Source organism: Saccoglossus kowalevskii, chromosome 12 (genome assembly GCF_978046115.1).
Source record: "Saccoglossus kowalevskii chromosome 12, keSacKowa6.1, whole genome shotgun sequence".
NCBI classification, from domain to species: domain Eukaryota; kingdom Metazoa; phylum Hemichordata; class Enteropneusta; family Harrimaniidae; genus Saccoglossus; species Saccoglossus kowalevskii.
This window is the reverse complement of record NC_140652.1, coordinates 11390428-11412376: the sequence shown is the minus strand read 5'-3', so window position 1 is coordinate 11412376 and position 21949 is coordinate 11390428. Positions and strand designations below refer to the sequence as shown.

General features: G+C 35.4%; 1 long non-coding RNA gene across 1 annotated transcript; it reads right to left on the bottom strand.

Annotated features, from left to right (window-relative positions):
* Positions 1-11822: 11822 nt before the first annotated feature.
* LOC146735516 (uncharacterized) lies at positions 11823-13773 on the bottom strand. The gene is made up of 2 exons (XR_014931099.1): positions 13656-13773; positions 11823-12054 (listed from the first exon to the last, which is right to left on the bottom strand). It is a non-coding gene; the product is annotated as an uncharacterized LOC146735516 (long non-coding RNA).
* Positions 13774-21949: the final 8176 nt, after the last annotated feature.

Here is a 21949-nt window from a genome sequence, read left to right as displayed (position 1 = left end):
TCTGAAAAGATATGGTTGTCAATTATTTAAGGTAGAGATATAGGTTCGTGGGCACTTGGAAGTGAAATTTTTTTTTTTACTTGTTGTTATCCAAACAGTCTTGGCTATAAACTGTTAAAATTTTGTAGAATTGTGAATAGTGGAACATACTCAAAAAACGATTTTAAAATATAGATAACAGGTGCAAACATTCTCTCTTTTGAATGCTTAGCAAGATTTAGCAAGGCTGTACATAAATAATAAAAAAGAAACATGGTAAAAAAAAGAAATGACGGGATCTCCGTATTATGCACTATATTTAACTTTTTACAAAATGATAATACATTTAAATTTGGAACTGTTACAGCCATTTTAATTATGAGAATTAGCAAACTTCTTACTGAGTGAATTGTTATGCAAATTAGCAATTATCTCAGCTTCTTTTTAGTGCACATTCCAGAACTTTGAAAACAAATAGATGATAGACTCTTTGACCTTTTGTTTTGAAATTTTCACAAATGATTGACAATGTGTTTATCTTCAATACGCCGTCGGGGCATTGGTTTTGGTTGAACAGTGTTACAACAATCGTACAGACAACTAGCCTGGGTGTTAATTTATGAATAAACTTGAAGAAGTGAAATTTGAGCTGCTGCCCTGCAAAATTGACAACTGGTAGACAGTTTTCAAGACGGTACTTTCTTCATAGTAAACATATGTACCCATAAACCAATTTTGACAGGAAACAGAAGCATGGTTTAGAAGCTAATTTTTTTTAAATCACTTTTGACCAAAAAAGCACATTTTTGTGCATATTTCAAACTACAGTGTCCATAAAAAAATACTAATACAATTTTAAAATTCATACAATAAGCTTTCCGAAAATATATAGTTTTGTGGACAAGGGAGGTCATCTTGGTTTTCTAATTAACTAATTAAAATACTTGTCAGATAAACTGCATCTCTACCTTAAATGAGAAAAATCGAGAAACTTCTTCTTTCAGTCCATTTTCCATCTAAACTAGCATATAAACCTTCTGTGATTGTCATAATTCGAAAATGCACTTTTAACAACCTACATAACGGCATGTTCTAAAATATAACGATTAAAACATTTTAGCAAAGATAACCCTCTCCGAAACATGTCACTTAACTATTTTGTCCCCTAAGCACGTCATGTCGGATGATGGGTGTATTGCTTTAAATTCTGTATTTCCGTATAACCATTAAACAGACCTGAAACTGTATTCCCTTATGCTGCACCAACAAAAAGAAGTGTACTCCGCATAATGACAACAGTTTGGTGGGTGGAAGACAACACAGAATAAAACCAAACATATTACAAGTGACAATGTGTCAAAGAACATCAGCATGACATGACAGGTGGTCGTCGAATGAATCAGCAGTGGTCTGATTGTACTATTTTCGCACATGACATAACATAATTACATAATCAAATCAATATTACTATAGAAAAGGAAATCAACAAACCATACAGATAATCAACTAGTATGTAAATAAATGTCAACATTATGTATTTATACAATTTCTAAGCTGAACATGCTGATAGTTTTTGTTGCCATCATAGAAATGACAATGCCACTCGAATAAGGCCAAACGAGAGATAATGTGATGGTAAAATTAAATTATTCGATAACCACACAGAGTTTGTTTGTTGTTATACAAACATGACCACACTTCAAGTCATTTATTGCCAGGCTCCTCAGTGATTGATTGGTTTTATTTCACTTGCTTATACTTCGAGCATGTGCTAAACGGTGGATTACATTTACATTCTGTTGACAGAAATGGTGACCAGCCTTTCAATGGTCAAGATAAAATAATACACAAATATACAATGTGGATAGTGTTGTGTCCGGGTTGATTCTAAATCCGTCGCGAAGGGCACAAAACTATGTTCTAGTTCCTTTGCGGATTGTCTGTCCAAACGTTTGACTAAATACGGAGACCGTAAATTCTGAAAGTTTGATAGGTTTCTGGCATTTTATTATTAAACACGCAATTGTTTAAGGAAATTGTTTGGCCTTAAATTGGTTTATGAGATGGGATACTTAAATTGGAAAGTGTATCTGGTTGTATAGGCAATCCTTTATGTCAGTTGGAGTTACTTTCTATATCGCCATAGCGTGACACGGATTTCCGACATAAATGGGGAGTGTCAGCAAAACTAAAAGATTCTAGATTCAGGTTGTGCTTACGTATAACATTTATTTACTGAGCCTCACGCCGTCGAACAGGAAAAGCAATACACAAGAGGTTCACATGAAATAAAAGCAAAAGCATCGATAACACAATGTTTGTAGGAGTTAAATGTGCGTTGTCATAACAACCATTGATAACGTCTGACTACGATTTCACACAATCACGTTCATTACATAGTGACCTGCACTAAAGCGAAAGTTATATCCAGAGTTCAGTAATAAGTGACAATGAATCGAATATAACTGGTATTGAAACTTGATCAAAGCAACATAAACAGCGAGTATCACAAAGCGAATAAAGTTCAATAACAGTGAAAGTTAGCGTTCGACAGCTTCATTGATAACACAGTACAGTGTGTAGCATGTAGCGGCGATGACATCATGACTTCTAAAACAACGATTAAATGAACGGAAATAATTACAATCTCGTCAAATGAATTCCTTACAACATACTGTATAAATACTGAAAAGCTGAATTACAGATACGAATAATAAAAGCTAAAATAAAGCCGTTTCTGAACGGCCATACTGTAACACCAACCCGAGTGTCACGCCGTCGAGCAGAAAGAGGTCCGAGTAGAGAATTTCCCTAACCACGTGACTCAGGTCAATCACCTCCGGCCGCATAGCGTTGTCGGCGTATCGAAAATAGAACAGGGGTGGACTACTGTGTTCTATACGAGTCTACAGAGAATTATTTTGTCCGGTTGAGGTACGCTAATTCCTTGCGTTTTGGTATTGCATAACTAATAATAAATAAAACTAAAGCGGATGTCCCTAGCAGCTCGTCACAATATTAACGAAATAATTATGTCCGGCGGTGAGACATGCAACACGAATTTATAGCGCCAGCTACAAAGATCATAAATTACATTCTAAATGCTAAAAATTCTGGGGAATTGAATGTTCATTTACGAATTATTGTCTAGATTTTATATTCAGATTGAACCGCGCCTTCTTTTGTTGATCGTTGTAAGGCTGAACTACGCCACCCAAAGTTAAGCAATGAACTGCGATGACGTATACACTCCGGCAAAGCCATTACCAACTACGTGTCGAATCTTATGTGAAACGTAATAATCTCCTGATATTTTTGCAATTTTTGATGTCACATTTATTTGAGCAATCATTTGTTCATTTATGTTTATTTCATATAACTTAACCAAATAATATTATATACAACTTATTATACAAATAATTATCCTTCTCCGCAGTTATTTAAGGATCGTGCATTTACATATATACATTTGCCTTTCACTGATCTACTGTATTGTGTTTAGTTGTCCGACAGTAGATTAGCACCCGTAATAATTACAATAATTATCATTATCATTTAAATCACTTGACTCAGTGAGGTAATTATATATCAGTCTAAGCTGAAATTGCATAGTTATGGCAACGAGATTGTTGTGGGCATGCTCCCACTTAACAATTGTGAAATCTCGACCCTCTAAAACGCTATTTCCTGCATTTTGAGGGAAAAATGTTGCTGACACAAAAGGTTTCAGCTTGATTTTGGAGGGGCGTTGGAAAAGATCATTGAAACATATGCCAGAGATTTACCAGCAGCAGAATTGTTCGATTACGAGTGTAGATGGAAGAGGCACTTGCAGTATAAATTCAGAGTGTTGCTTGAGCACTGAAAGTATGCGATAAATCATACTTTTACAACATATTGTTTTACTACGCAGTATGTTTCTTCGCATTGAGAAGGATGAATACATATAATCGTTCCTGCATGGGGCAAGCTTTACTCCACATTCATTATAATAAATAAATCGATATTGAATCTGTTGTGGATACTTTCGCAAAGTTGCATCCAAGAAGAATGGATCTTCAAAGTGTGTTGTGATTTATGACATAACTTTTGTAATATATTGTGCAATATGCTAGGGTTTGCATGCGTGTCAGCAGAGGGGCGCTTTCCCCTCGAAAAAAAATTGGGGGAGCGTCGTAAAATCAAGCTGAAACCCTTTGTGTCAGTATAATTTGCCCAGAGGGTCTAGATTTTCAACTTTTTAATGGGGAGCTTGCCGCTGACCCCTAGTAAAGTCACGCCTTATGCATGACAGATGGTGAGCAGATCCCCCCCCTCCATTGTGTGTGTCTGTGGGCAGTGGGAGGTGTGGCTCCGGGAATCCCTCCCTAAAATGGTATAATAGAAAAAAGATGTTACGTGTAATAACGTAACATAAATAAGCAAATTAAATTTAAAACTGAGAACCTAAATTATCAGAAACAGAGCTCTAACAAATACGAGGCTTAATTATCGTGTTATTAAACCTTCATCCGAGGTACAAGGTATCGCTACATTCGCGACAAATACACACACAGATTTAGAATACTCGTCAACTTCTAGACTCGGTCGCTCTGTGGGAACTGCCAAGGCTGGCTCGACTGCCGAGAATTCCCCGTTGAGTCCTCGCCACGTCTCTGCCCGCCTCGTGTGACCAGCTCCCACTGACCAAGACTACTCTTTATTCACTTCTCCAAACCTAGCCAATGACAGGGGAGTTTAAAAGCTTTTAAGGCGTAGCCTCCATACATTAAACTCGCATACAGCCAATCGCACGAAGTATTTAACACGCCTTATCTATTGAGTAATCGTTCACTATATCGGGAAATTACACATATAAAACTGTCAGAAATAGTTCCAATCAATGATTGCAGTTCCGACCAAGGCGCCGCATAGGTCTAAATTGTGACAGATTATGGAAATGTGTTGAATGATATGACACAGCCAAGTTATCAAGTCGTATCAGTGACCGATTCTTTAGAAATAAATCAGGACACAACCCTTCTCTCAAACTAGAGTTATGTCTCCTTGCCTCTTCCGCACAAATCGAAGACATCGTCATTCACTCAACACTCGTCATGCAGGTCAAATACAATAATAATACAAGAGGGTATGATTCAAATGAGTAAAAACATTGGTTAAGTACAATGGTTATAAACCTCAAATATCCTACTCTTCTAGGGAGAGGTCACAAAGGTTACAACTCTCTTCATCAAAAGGTCAAAAACACTAAGGTGTGGCAGTGTAACCATGGTGTAACCATGCGATCAGCCAAACGCTGCAGTCGTCGGCACGATCACCACGGTTAAAGATTTGCAAAGCTTGCCTCTACTAAAACAACGAGTAAACAATCTATTCATAAAATCCTGTGACATACATTTATAAACTTCACTCTAAACACACAAGTCGTTGAATTTAAACAATAGTCTAACAGCGTGGGATTGTAATGTGACAAAGAAATCACTACCACAACACGTTTCTCCTCTGACAAATAAGATGAAAAACTAAAAGCACAAAACACTACTGAGTTAAATATAATTCTGTCAATCATGAACAAATGCCTACGATCATCGAGTAATACGTACATGGGCGCACCACTCATTTCAAAAAGATATCAAAAACGTTACGAAAGTGCTCTCAACTCAAATCAATAAATCAACTAGCGAAGCACAAGAATTCGGAAACACCGACAATTCTGAACATCGACAACTTTTAGAACCATGTGGGGCATCATGTTCATGTTCCTTACTCATAAACTTCTTAAAACTCAATAAAACCTCACAAACTCATAACAATGTGTTGCAAATACTTTGTCCAGTGAAAAACGCTCAAATCGTTATAAAGGACATCACAACGTCATTAAATATTAGTTCAAAACATAGAAATAAATCATGACACAAACCATAGAATTCGCCCTTTAAAAAAAGAATCTCACGTTTCACATCAAATATATTATTGTTGTTTTCCGAACTCCCTATTCAAAAGCGCTGGCTACGGACCTGAATACTCGCCATAGAATGTTTTATGTAGATTTAAGGTTTCTGCAAAATTATTGGAATCTTAATGACCTGTTACGCATTAATAGAATGAACGTGAAGTAAAGTTAATTAGGATATATTCCAGTCTTCTAATGGTATATTCCTTTTTGAGAGCACATATTTTACTAACAGTTTGATGAATGTGTTTCATAGCAGTCAGATACATTGTAATTATTGTAAACCTATTAAAAAATTCTCATATCGCAAACAAAATGCGTATAGGCATAGAATCTGTCACCTCAACTTTTACAGTGTATCCGCCCCTTCCATTCATTCGCCATTATAACCCAAGTATAACAACAATTAACAATTACTGTTCAATTACACCACGTCTGATACCATTTTCAAGGAAGTGTATACTGCATGTGAATTTATGTGTGAAATTTAGTGGTATATCTGGAATATATACTTTATATATTTAAGCTTTATTTGATTTGCAGACCCCGACCCATATCCGAAACCCCACCCTTAGCCCCTAACAATGGTACTGACTTGTACAGGTTTTGAACTAATAATCCATGTTAAGAGAGCGCTACACGAACGTGAAAATATTGTCATTTGTTTTACATGTTACAAGGATGTAGACAAAAAATAAAAATATTGGGTTACCGTGCTCTGTTTGGATAAAATTGATGTACAATTGTACGATTGTTTCGTTTATTATTGCCATTGTTTCCCATGGCAAGGATACATCAAAATTTTGCTCTGTAACAAATTGTGAAAAAAAGATATACACTGTTACAAGGTACATTTTGATGTCAATTTTTGAACAAATAACAATATTTTTGCGGGTTTTTATCGAGGAAATGCGTGGAAAACTAATGCTCCAATCGAAAATACATGAAAACAAAGCAAAGTTTTTTTAATTATTGTGATTCGGTATTTTTTAACTATTGCCACATACATATGACCCAATGTCTATGTAACGAGATTTCAATTCGACCTCCTCTGACTGGTTTAGCTAACGAATTACAGACCCCCCCTTCTATAGCGCACTTTGTGACGTCACCGGTCAGAGTCAGGACATAAACACATGCAAATAAAATTGTACCCGAGTTAACGATCGAGAAAAACATTTTCGGTAAGTATCATTGTCGGAAAGTATCATTGTCAAATGCAACGAAAGTAATCTATGATTTTTATGATTATATTGTGGCTTAAATGGTTCCAGTTTAGGTCGTCATTTTGCATGGTTATTCCGGGAGTGACGATTTTTTTTTCTAACGGTTTAACCAAAACCGGCAACTTTTTCCGGTCGCTTGCCTTGGAGACGGGTGATGTTTTGTTGACGATCGGGTCAAAATACTCTACGGTATTGAAGCCGTAGCTGTAAATATTCTTCAAAATATATCAACATAATGTACAATAACTATTTATTAAAGTAATTGAGCTGCAATAAAATATTTCATCTTATTTATTTCAATGTTAGGTACTTACTTTCGGTGTTCGGTGTAAAGTTGAAGCGATGACTGAATAACGAACCTTGACTGGCGAAGATGCAGCAGAAAGTGTAAAATGCGAATTTTGAAATAAATCGGATTTATGACGAGAATCAAAATTCTCACTGACAAAGGTTCAACAACAATTTGTGAGAAATGCATCTACATGGCAGAAACAAATCACCAATACCGACGAGAACATTAAGTCTTGCCAAACTGCGAAAAGTGTGCACTTCTTACATTTTACCAATTTGAAGTGCGAGTGACAATAATAATAAAGTACGCAATAATTGCTTTCAAATATAAATTCCTTATGCCGACAATATTTAAAATTGTGTCAATCTTGGCAGAACCCTCCCCCAATTTTTCCTCAAATAGTTCCTGCTGGACAGGGCTTCGACACTCAACACATTTAGATCACCAGGGCAATGACGATCTAGATGGTACATTTTAATGTTTTGTGCAAATGTGATCAAGAACACGTCAGTAAAATGAAAAATTGAATAAATTGTCGCAGTAGACTACAGAACATGAATTGTTATCTAACCACCTTTTCCGGGCATTTTCCCTGGTCAGCTTTTAAGATGACTCTTCAAAATGAAAACCCACGCCTCGAAACATGATCTTTTTTCTACGAGTGTGGGGATGTTAATGATTTTTTTAATTGAGTGGTGATAATTTTAAACTATATCATTTTACATATTCATTTAAACATATTTCTATAGCTATTTTATACTTGTTTGAGCCCACGTGACTTTCGATGTGAGCGAGCGGGACTATTTATAACCATCATTTTAAAATTAAATTAATTGAATAGTCCGACCAGAGAAACTGAAACATCAACTATATACATAAAGGAAAGCTAGAAATAAATAGAAAGGCCAAATGAAACGTGATAACGTCATTTACCATGGAATCAAGTAAGATATCCGCGAATCATGAGATGATTCCGGGAGAAAAGTACGCGAATTTATATTTAATGAGCTTGACAATAAAAATATTGGATTGGAGAGTGTACATGAGGTTATTGTCTCAAAAAAGGTCCTCGACCTATTATCGCAAAGTTTAGCCACTTCAAAGAAAAAGCTCGAGTATACCATTTATCCAAGAAACTCCATGAATTGAAATCAAAGTATAGTGTCAATTAAGATTATTCAACCATGGTTAAAGAAGCTAGGCGTAAACTTGGTCCTGTGTTAGTCGAGGCAATAGCGAGAGAGAAAACTGCAAAACTGTATTATTAATCATGGGCGTAATTTAAATCCTACCTGGAGGCTTTACATATTCGAAATGTTTGAAAATAACTTGGTAATATTCAAAAATTATCTGGTTGCAAAATTATTTTGAGCAATGGCATCCTAGATGAATATTCACAATTTGCACCAATCCTTGATAATTTTACAATTAATGTTGATACATTAAATACTCTCTTGTCTGACGATAATGGATCAAATCATTTCGGTAAAGTACTTTTGGAATTCGGTAAAATAACTGGCATGTGAATAGTTAATGGCACCGAGTGGGCGAGAGTGGCAAATTTACATGCATTAACGGGCGTGTTTGTGATTATGTTTTGGTACAAAAAAGTAAGTTTATGTTATTCAGAAATGTTCGTCATCTGAACATTACGTAATGCAACTATTCAATAAGATACTCAATGATGGACGTTTTCCGCATGAGTTGGTTAAACCTATGATTTGTCTATTACATAAGAAAGGCAGCAGGGAGGAAGCCAATAGATACCGTAGTATATATTAATTGCCAACTATCACAACAATATTTAATTCTATTTTACATACTAGAATAAACAAGTCATTGAAAATGACACAGTCCCCGTTAAGTTCTTTGTGCTCGTCATATTAAAGCGGAGGGGTTGTCGTGAGCGTGTCCTTGAAACTTGAGTTCCAAGTGGCGTATACAACAGATTGTTTATTTACATCAAAACACGTGTTTCGTGTCATAGTAATATGGCCAAAATAAAAACAGCCGTTATTCAGCCATCTTTGATCTGATTATGAAACACACTGATATGTATGATGTATGTGCCAAATACGAATGAAAATGGTACATAAATTGTGGAAATATAGTAGTAAGGCCAAAAAGTCAGATGGCTGTCAATCGGCCATCCTTGACCAGATTTTGAAACAAATTGTCATGGATATGCATCCTAACATGTATAAAGTACATGTATGTGCCAAATTTGAATGAAAACTGACAGAGCACGTCCAAGATACTGCATAAAAAAACAAAAACAAGATGCCTGCCAGTCGACCATCTTTGATCCATCATGGACATGTATCCTAACATGTATAATCTATGTACCAAGTTTGAATGACAACTGACAAAGCATGTCCAAAATACGACATTTTCAAAAAACAAGATGGCTGCCAGTCAGCCATCTTTGATCCAATTGTGAAATAAATCATCACGGACATGTATCCTAACATGTATAATCTATGTACCAAGTTTGAATGAAAACTGACAAAGCATGTCCAAAATACAACATTTTCAAAAAACAAGATGGCTGTCAGTCGGCCATTTTGAATCGAATCGCTAAACCACTGCATGTGCATATGTCCCACATAAGGTACTAGGCACATGCAAAGAATGAACGGAATCGGTCGACAGGATTCTGAAATATGACGTTGGATAGACTGACGCAGGGACAGACGGACACACGGACGGACGGTCGGACGGACAGACTCAGGAACTCATGGACGGTCGGGGACATGTATCCTAACATGTATGATCTATGTAGTAAATTTGAATGAAAACTGACAAAGCATGTCCAAAATACGACATTTTCAAAAAACAAGATGGCTGCCAGTCAGCCATCTTTGATCCAATTGTGAAATAAATCATCATGGACATGTATCCTAACATGTATAATCTATGTACCAAGTTTGAATGCAAACTGACAAAGCATGTCCAAAATACAACATTTTCAAAAAACAAGATGGCTGTCAGTCGGCCATTTTGAATCGAATCGCTAAACCACTGCATGTGCATATGTCTCACATAAGGTACTAGGCACATGCAAAGAATGAACGGAATCGGTCCACAGGATTCTGAAATATGACGTTGGATAGACTGACGCACGGACAGACGGACACACGGACGGTCGGACGGACAGACTCAGGAACTCACGGACGGTCGGGGACATGTATCCTAACATGTATGATCTATGTACTAAATTTGAATGAAAACTGACAAAGCATGTCCAAAATACGACATTTTCAAAAATCAAGATGGCTGCAAGTCGGCCATCTTTGATCCAATTGTGAAATAAATCATCATGGACATGTATCCTAACATGTCTAATCTATGTACCAAGATTGAATGAAAACTGACAAAGCATGTCCAAAATACAACATTTTCAAAAAACAAGATGGCTGCCAGTCGGCCATTTTGAATCGAATCGCTAAACCACTGCATGTGCATATGTCCCACATAAAGTACTAGGCACATGCAAAGAATGAACGGAATCGGTCCAAGGGACTCTGAGATATGACTCCGGACGGACACACGGACGGACGGAGACCGAATTATAAGTCCCCGTTTTCGGACTTCGTCCGAACGGGGACTAATAAATAGACTGAATTGAATTCTTGAAAATTTATTTTACAAACAATCATTGAACGTTATCTATCAATCTCCGGGAGAATGTATTGCGCATATGAAAACCATTTTATCGCGTTGACCACCATCTATTGTTTTATAAGTCAGCCAGAGTTGGTATCGGAGGTAAAGCTTTTAATGTAAACAAATCAGTGTACCAGAATGCAAAAGCACTCAGTTCGTACCTCAATGGTTTGACAGATTATTTTCAATGTCTTTGTGGGGTTCAGCGAGGCTCAGTTCTTTCACCTTTGCCGTTATATTAACGATCTGAGCGAAAATTTCACAGACAAATTTCCGGGTGTTCTGCAGTTGGTTTTATACAGCAAATATATTTGAACATTTTTTCAGCGAGAACAATATTCAAGTCACACAGATAATATGATTGCCTTCGAGTATCGTAATTTAAAAATTAAAACGCGAAGACACTCAACTTGTTAGAATGTGTAAATAACACTATTTAGGTCAAGTACCATTTTTGTCTCATTCGTTCTACCTTCGTGTCCAGTATATCCCACTATATTATCGCACCGATTGTATACTGGTAAATTGATCGAGCTCATGAGTTGCACCAAAGTTGACTTTACAAATGCAATACAGCTAAATTTGTTCAAGAAACAAGACACGCTTGAAGTTCTCAGAGTATATTAACTGTATCCACTATATAGTGTGATCCCTCAACTATTGTATATATAATGACACTATTGTACTGTTGGGCCACTGGCATATAGTATGAAATAAACATATTTATTTTATTTTATTATAAAACTGCGACAGGCATACGGCAAATATTATATAAACAATATTTCCTCTATTAGTGGCCCAACCATGGACTTTGAAAAATTATTTGTATTTTATATATCATTTCATTAGCACGTCATTTGTAAAGCACATAGATGCGTGTGAATTCTTCTCATATCCGTAACTGTCATCGCAGCCAGCAGTTGGACATCTAGAACCATCTAAATTGAAGAAAAAAAACAGTAATGTATTTTGATCATACTAGATCTCACACAAATATATAGATTTTAGTAAACCAATAATACAAATTTAAAACCTAACACGAAACAAACTAGTGTAAAACTATCCAAGAAACCCGTTATACACCTCAACGTTTAGACATGTAAAAATAGTTTCTACCCAAATAAAAACAAACACCAATATATAATAAGATGATACTGCGATGTTAATATCAAATTAATCAAGCTGGTTGGTTTCGTAAAAAAAAAATCGATAACTGCATTTGTTTTACCAAAAAAAACCAAAAAAAAATCTTACAAATATGAATCTGATGAAGTAATCAAAATAGTTTACATGCATGGCACAGTTCCCGTTAGTTATCAAACCTAAGATATATAGTTTCGTTTATAGTAATATAGTTGGAACATAAACATGTCAGATATGGATCCGGAGGCTGATGCTTGATTATGATGATTTTTTTTAACATTGAAATAATTGACATTCAGTCATCTTGTTTCTGGTAGTCAAACAAGTACTTGTCCATATTGGGAGATATTGCTCTGGAACGCATTAATTAAACAAAAATGGTCACCTGTCGGCCATTTTGAATACATTTGTATATCTATAACATACTGAACATAATCAGTCAAATCATGTCAGAAATACGGCTCTAGAACAGCATTCATTAAAACAGAATGGCCGCTAGTCTGTCATTTTGAATCTGATTTGAAAAATAAAATGACATGCATCAAGGTCCCATAATGTCCAACGTATGTACCAAGTTTGAACAAAGTCTATCCCTAAATTCTTGATTTTGATGATTTTTCAGCACAAAAAAGGCCGCCATTCGGCCATCTTGAATCAGATCATGAAACAAATTGATGTTCATATGTATAATATTATGTATGGTGTATGTGTGAAGTTTGAATGTAAATAAGTCCGTTCTTTCTGCGTCCGATCGGGGACTAACAAAAGTAGCACCCTATGTATGAAACCAAAGATTGCAGGTGAAAGATAGTTTTGACTAAAAATATTAAAAACTCTACACCCAGTTTAATAACATACCCAATTAGAATCCTTTTTCACATTTATTAAATTTTTAAATTAACGAGGTCACAATTCCCCAACAAGTGGTACATATCATTTACAAAAAGACAACTTGATATAAAGACCTTGAAAGAGGAAATTGCTTTATCTACCTCCCTATATGCTAATGTTCCCCAGAGGTAATATACCCACTAACAAATATGCGAGCATATTGTTAGTAACCTTCAATAAACATGTTTGTATAAGCAATCTGTTTATATCGGGTTAATATGGATTTCTAATTTTCCTTCAATTATATTGAATACAGTCTAAATATTTGACAGTATATATTTTATATATAATGATTTCCGCAGATTTGATTTACGGAAACTGAAATTATGATATAAAGCCAAATTCATCTGAAGTGTGGTGGACATTATTAATTTGGTATTTAGACTGCGTGCCTAAAAACTCACTCAATAGAACATCAACTGTATGGTTACAACTACCGTGCAGTAAAACCAAACTAAGGCACTAAATAGAAATGATTATGCACATGATCTAAAACGTATATTACCTGCTGCTCCATCATCTGTATCCATGTCCGGTGGATCGCCTGGTGATCCCGGTTGATCTATTTATAAATCTGGCAGATCCACCGGATTCGGCTGAAGATGCACCAGAAGCAACTAGAGACCCAACGGAATCATCCGACGATCCACCGCAACTGGGCTCCGATCCACCAATCGCATTTGCTGGCGAATCTGTCGGCAAGTATGCCTGCAAGATATATAAGCTCAGTATAACTACTGCAACATTTTCTTTTTGTGAATCAAGGTATAATAAATAACGAGTAAAAATTCAGAAAGAATACAAACTACGTTCATTTTACTCCAAAGATGTAAATTAAATAAATGCTAGATATCTACATTAGTACGTGTATAACATGTTGATAGTAGGTAAGTATAAGCTCACATTTTTTTCCTATTACATTATACGCATGCGCACTTCTTTCTAACTAAATTGGTAATCAGTTTAAGTGTTGTGTGCCACTGGTAATCTGCAGTTAATACGCCAGGACAACATTGAGAACAATACTATCCAGTTTTATTTTGCAATCTTGCAAAATTCACGGACAAAGAAGAAAAACTTTTAGATCATTGGAAGTAATTCCACCCATCTTGTTTATTATGTTCACAAAAAGCAAAACATGATTGAATTACTCAATTTAATAACCAACTTAATATAATAAGTAATCAAATTGCCAGTATATACAGCGCCCTCTATCGACAATCTGTGATTACGGATTACAAAGCTATGAAATGTCCCTCTGTGCACCGAGCGATGACAACATGACTTTATATCCCAGATACAATGGCACTGATCTGAGCACTATGCTTTTGAAGGTAAATATTGAAATTTAGGCAAGAAATGATTACCCCTTTTGGATGTACACGGTCTGTATGTCAGAACGAGGGAAGTATAAGCAGCTCCGCTTTGCCTATACCACAGTCACTTTCAGCCCCAAGTGACTGTGGCCTATACGATTATAATGAACACAGTTCGCCGCCGAGATCGAATGCAGCTAATTTTACCTCCGTACTTGTTGGACACATTCGCCATCAAATTCAAAATGACCAAATACATGAGTATATACATCCTAATTTGTACCAAATGCCTGGCTTTCAAAAAGGCGCCGTACAAACTTTCACAACCCTGGCTTGTCCCTGGTTATATTCGTTAAGTGGGCGTGCCTGGCCCGCGACAGTGGCGGGGGTGCTACAATTTTACAAATATTGCGATTACTGACAATAATTTTGCATTTAAATTTTCATTCTGCTTGTAGTCATTTAAACCTAAAAATGCATAATTTTGTTTTAATTGTCTCTTCACCCTTAACTTTTTACTCACAAAATCCTTTAGCCCACCCCTGTTTTCAAATGGGGAATCCCTTATGGTATTAATATCAATATCATATTATTTGCAGTATATCATATTAAGTACTTGTATACTGTGTTTTTTTTTATTGATTGGAAGCAGAAGATTATAACATGAATTTAACAATCTGCACCTATATACGTTATCTATACCTTGTATGTGTTGGCCGTGATGGTCCGTCCAATGTGCTAAACAGGCATGATATTTTGTCTTCAAGAATGTCATCAAATTTTGAAATGGTGAACTTCTAGCAGAGAAAACTAAATTATTGAAACAGTTTTAAATTCCCAACTTTGAATCAAGTACAACATGTCTGAAATGTGTAGTTACATTATTTTGATCACCATGTGGAAGATTCTGGCTTTGACTCCAATGGTTGGCTGTACACTCAACAGTAAAATCTCTCCTCTTGCCAGGTCATGGCAATTTCTGGTTGGGAGAATGGCGTTTTAGTTGTACACTCAAGCGTGAAAACAGTAATGTCCCCATACCATCATCTTGAGGTAACTGTCTGCCCTTCAACATTATGGGATCTTGAATCATGTCATTTTGTTTTTCAGATTGGATCAGTTTTTATATCAGTTTATAAAAAATATATTGATAGAAGTTAAAAGGTAATTTCATACATGATCATTTTGATTGTTTCTGAACACTGTTTTGCTGAACTGCCATCAAAACTTCTTGAATTAATGCATCACCTGCTAACACTTTTTTTAATTCATTTCAACTACCCATGGTGGTTTTCAACATCTGATGTGTTAAAAGCAATTAATATTAATGCATTTACATACATTGTAAAAAAGATACCTTTTTTGTGAATTTTACCAAAAAGGTAACCCTAAAATGCATAATGAATGTTAAATGATTTTATTTATATCAGTCAATCAATCAACTATTATTATTTCTGTTTTGCATTTTGTACATGTAATATTTGCACTGAATATACAGAATTTCTAATGAGTAACCATGTAATCATATTGATAAGACTGATATATATAATATACAGAAAATAGTGGGTAACTGCAGTCCTTGGTAATTGTTCACTTCAACCATGCGTTTTAGACAAGGTATTCTTTCTCAATGATAAATATGAATAGCGTGAGAGATCACAGAAAAATAGAACAATAGAACAAGACATGTGAAATTACTAAAATAATAGAATATACATGTATACCGTATATTTTGTTAACCTTTTCACCACCAAACTTTCTTTCCCAAATTGTTTTCACTTTTTTCTTATATTCTTCAATATTTCTGGAAACGAACTCTAATTTTGGAGCCAATGGACAAAATTTGGGTCAAATTTCAGTTTTTACTCGAAAAGTTGTTTTTTTTGTCCCAATCTTTAGAATGAAATTGTAGACCATAAACAGGACTATTTTGTGAATTTGTAATGAAAAGGAGGAACTAGTGGTGAAAAGGTTAAATGCATGTTTAATGTGATAACATTTAACAGTGTTTGACACAAATATCTTGCACTTTCTCGTGTGATCTGAGATATCTGGACAGTTAACGTGCCATCTTGATTCAGTCTTAAGACAACATGGCAGTAACTCCTTTGTTAAACTTCAATTTTTGATTCTCATAATTATCTTTACGATACCGTTATGGAGAACACAGTCTCCATCAAAGGCAGTGGCAGAAAGCGTCGAGTTAATTGCTAACGCTCCGATCAACGATGTCTTTGATGATCCAATGCCAAGTATTAGTACTACAAGTGCTGGGGTTAGTACTCGTACCACTAAACGCCGAGTTCAGAATTCATGCAGGGTAACAACTCTCCATTCTAATAACCCAAACAACTTGTCTGCGAAGGAGCTTCGTAACAAATTGGAGGAGATTGGTATTCTTCTGCCAACGAATTTAAGCAGAATGTCATTGATAACAACTTTCAAGCTAAACAAAGGATACGCTACAACTTGTAGTGGTTCGCCATTACAGGTATTGAATGAAACTGGGAATAGTGACGATTCCGAAACCGACTAGCACCAGGAAGCCTCGACATCAGAAATCAATAATTCTACAAGTAATATTTGCTAGGAAATACAGGAGTTAAAAGAAACTATGCGTAATTTATGCCCATTTTCAAATGCGAAAGGTCAGCAAAACAATATGGCGGCGTCTCCAAATACAACGAACAAAGGATAGCAGGAGACTCAGATATACACACGTGGTACCAAATTCTTTGATGGGCGCTCCAACAAGAAACTGACAATTCCGTTGGAAGAAGACGCTTTGGCATTCCATCTCATGATTTACCTATAATCTCTTCATCGCTCAGAAAGACTATTATAGAAGGTAAATATGTCACTTTGGCAGCTTGTTAATTCCATATCATGAATCGCCAGGAAGTAGATCTATTATGGATCTGTCTGGAAAATAAAGATAAAGGGTAACCCAGACCCTCATTTGAACAAAGTTTTGACATTAAGTGATTTTTTGCTGGCTTTTGACAAGTACAAGTCAGTCATGTGTGAGGTGTACCCCGATAGAATAGAGGAGCTTGATATTTATGAGGCTGACATAATTGAAATTGCTAACAGTTTTGGAGGTAGTATATTTTATGATTACCACGTAAAGTTTTCCACGAGATCTGCTGCCTGGCTTCAACAGAGAAATGTTGATTGGTCCATTGAAGACAATGACATTTTTTTAAGACTTACAGCTGGTCTTAAAGGTAGTTCGTGTACAATATGCAATAGCACTACACACATGTTTGATTTCTGCCCTCGCAGACAATTTATGCAAAATCGCGACAGTCGGGATAATTACCAGCCACGTTCACATGATACTAGAGAGAGACTAAGATTTTATTTCAACGGGAGAGAAATCTGCAATAATTTCAGTGCAGAGAATTTCAAGAAGCAATTGTCCATTTGCCACTTGTGCCACTTGTAAAACAAGCCACCCTTAGATTTAGAAGATCCAGATAAATTATTTGTATCATATTTGTATACAGGACTGAGGCAAGGTTTTCTTACAGGAATTGACAATGTGCCGTCGGTCAGTTATGAAGGCAAGAATAATTTGTCTGCCAGGAAGAACCCTCAAATTGTAAGCAGAATTTTAGAAGCAAAAGTTGCCAAGGGTTATCTTATAGGCCCTTTTGATAAAAAAAAATTAAGCCTCCATTTTCAATATACTGTATTAACCCACTCAGATTGGCTGAAGGAAAATATTCCAAAAAATAGCGTCTTATTGTGGACTTGTCAGCACCTCATGACAATGCTGATATACCTAGTATTAATGAACTTATAGATAAAGTGAATTCTTCCATGTATATTAAGATTGACGATGCTATTCATGAAATTGTCAAGCTTGGGGGAAAATACTCAAATGTGCAAGTTTGATATCACTGAAGCATTCAAACAGATTCCACTTCACCCATCTATCTGTAGACCTGTTGGGAAGGCACCTTGGATGGTTGTGTCTCATAATTTATATACATGAATATCAGCAAACTCGTATAAACATATCAAATGTAAGATGATTGTCTGCATATATTATGTGTTCTAAAACAAATGTATTATTTTTTTTATTCAGCACGCTATCCAAAAATATTCCCGACAGGAATTGAAACAGGTCAGAGTAAGTACATTTATACTACTTTGCATAATACTAAAATAATATTTTGTTCTATCGCATATTGACTACTGAATTTCTGTGTAGGAATGCTGCTCTGATTATAACATTGATTGATTGAAATGCCTTAAGAAATGAAGAATGTGATTCATTCTCAACTGTGATATATCTGACCAACTGCCAGACATTTTTTTAACAAATGCTGTTCCACAGTCATATTCCTGACATGCCTTGATCTATCAATCATGTTTAAACTTGTAAATACATCATATTGCACATACTGTGACAATTAGATTCAAGATTCAAACTGAATGAATTTCTGGACCCAGATCTGAGTTTTACATGGATAGTTATTATCATTGGCCAATATTCCAACTTGGTACACATACACCATGGTATACAGTGAACAATGTTCCAACTTGGTACACATACACCATGGTATACAGTGAACAATGTTCCAACTTGGTACACATACACCATGATATACAGTGAACAATGTGCCAACTTGGTACACATACAAAAGAAGAACACAATTTTTAATAAATTAACTGACATAAACGAAAATAATCCCCAACAATTTTGGAAAATAATCAATGAACTAAAAGGTTCATAAAATGATCAATCTAATCCAATTTCTCCAAGAAAAAGGAAAGAATTCTATGAACAATTAAATAATAATGCTACTAATAATAATACTGTTTTTCAAAAACAGATAATCTCTAACATCTCAGCTATGGAAGTAAAAGAACATTTTAACAATTATAATTTAAATAATGAGATATCTGAAAAAGAAATTTGGCTAGCCATTAAAAAACTGAAGAGTAAAAAATCGGGATATGATGGTTATTGCCCAGAATTACTTAAATACAGTTCAGACTTCCTAATTCAGCAACTACATAAATTATTTAATATAATCCTGGACTCGGGTATTTATCAAGATCTTTGGAATATTAGTATTCTCTCGTATCTTCAAGAAAGGAGACAAAACTGACCCAGGAAATTATAGAGGAATAGCTGTTTCTAGTTGTGTAGGTAAAACTTTCTGTTAGTAGTATAATTAACACTAGAACTAGTCAATATACTGAAGATAATATTATATAATAAATAATAACCAGGCAGGATTCCGTAAGTCATACCATACTACAGATCAGATATTTGTATTGAAAATTTGTATTCATGTTTCATAGACTTTCGAAAAGCATTCCATAAAATCTGGGGGCTTTTCTATAAATTACTTAATAATGGTATAAATGGTAAAATCTATAACATTAAAAATATCTAAATACAAAATTATGTACTCATTTAAAAAATAAAATTACACCCATATTTGAAATGACCAAGGGTGTTAGGCAGGTTTGTTTCATTAGCCCAATGCTTTTTAATTTGTTAATGACTTGAATATAGAAGATGAATCATTAGATCCAGTTACATCTAATAACTAAAATACGTTCCCTCACTCACTGTGTTATACATTTTTGATTTGTTCTAAATATGGTTTAAATTCAAAATTTTGTTTAAACTTGTTTTGAGTACGTACAGTACGGCCGTCGCATAGCATTTGGCTTTTTTCGCTTCAGCTTCGCATAACAAAGGGTTCGCATCGCTTAAATGTAACATCAGCTTCGCTTCCGCCAGCGTCAGCTTCGCTACAACATTGCTACAATGTATTGTGTTGATGTCGCTTCATTATGCAAATTAGTCTAAAAATGGAATGCTCATTACAGTGAAAAAAACGTGCTAAAATGTAGAGCTCCATTTGCAAAAGCGTGTGCAAATTATTGTCTTGATGCCCAACTTTTCATTTTAAAAGAAATGAGATTGTGTGTCACCAATAAAAAAAAGAAAAACAAGCCATGCATGGCACAGTCCCTGTTAGTTATCAAATTTAAGATATATAGTTTTGTTTATAGTAATATAGCTGGAATATAACCATGTCAGGAATATGATTTTTTAACATTAAAATGATTGACATTTGTATCTGATCGTCAGACAAGTACTTGTCCATATTGAGAGATATTGCTCTGGAACAGCATTCAAAATCAGCCATTTTGAATACATGTATATATATAACATGATGTATAATGAATATATAAAATTTGAATATAATCAAAGCATTTAAGAGATATGGCTCTAGAAGCTCAATCATTAAGAGATATGGCTCTAGAAGCTCAATCATTAAAACAAAATGGCCGCCAGTCAGCCATTTTGAATCCAATCTGAAAAATAAAATGACGTGCATGAGGAACCCGTAATGTCTAATGTATGTACCAACTTTGAACGAAATCCATCCATAAATGCCAGAAATGCTTGATATTTGATGATTTTTTAGCACAAAAATGACCACCATTCAGCCATTTTTAATAGGATCCTCAAACCAATATATCTGTTTATCTGTGACATGATGTATAATGAATATTTAAAATTCGAATATAATCAGTCAAAACAAGTCTGAGATATGGGTCTAGAAGCCCATTCATTAAAACAAAATGGCCGCCAGACAGCCATTTTGAATCCGATCTGAAAAATAAATGATGTGCATTAGGAACCTGTAATGTCTAATGTATATACCAAGTTTGAACAAAATCCATCTGTAAACAGCCAAGAAATGCTTGATTTTTAGGATTTTTTAGCACAAAAATGGCCGCCATTCGGCCATCTTGAATCAGATCGTGAAACAATTTGACGTGCATATGTATAATATCATGTATGATGTATGTGTGAAGTTTGATTGTGATTGGTCCAGGCATTTCTAAGATGCAGGTCCGGACGCACGCACGCACAGACGCACGCACGCACGCACACACACACACGCAGATCAAAACACAAGTCCCCGTTTTCGGACTGCGTCCGAACGGGGACTAACAAGCGTAGATCCAGAGTTTTCTTTGGGTTCACTGAGCACGGACAAATTAGTTGCGTAATTCAAAATGCTCAAAATGTGTCATTCTTGTCAGCGTAAGAGGAGAAGGAAAAACGTGCGTCGATCCAGAGATTCCATTGGATCAAATCCATCATTTTTACCGAAAACATCTGTTATTGTTTCCAATTCCGGTACCGTAATCATAACAAACGTGTCGATTATTTTAACAGTGACCTAAACAAATATCGGTTTTCACTGTATCACCTAATTACCCTGAGAACTAACTGATGGACCTTGGATACCATTCGAATGCTCGACTGAAATAAATACACCTTTATTTTTGCAGAACCAAAGTTTATTCTAGTCCAATTTAAATGCGACAACAAATTATTGGTGTGTAAATCTCAGAGAGTGCATTCGGGCGTTGTCACAGCAGGTGGCCAAGTTAGTTTGAATTGGAAGAAGGGCCCACTAATGGTAACAATCTTACA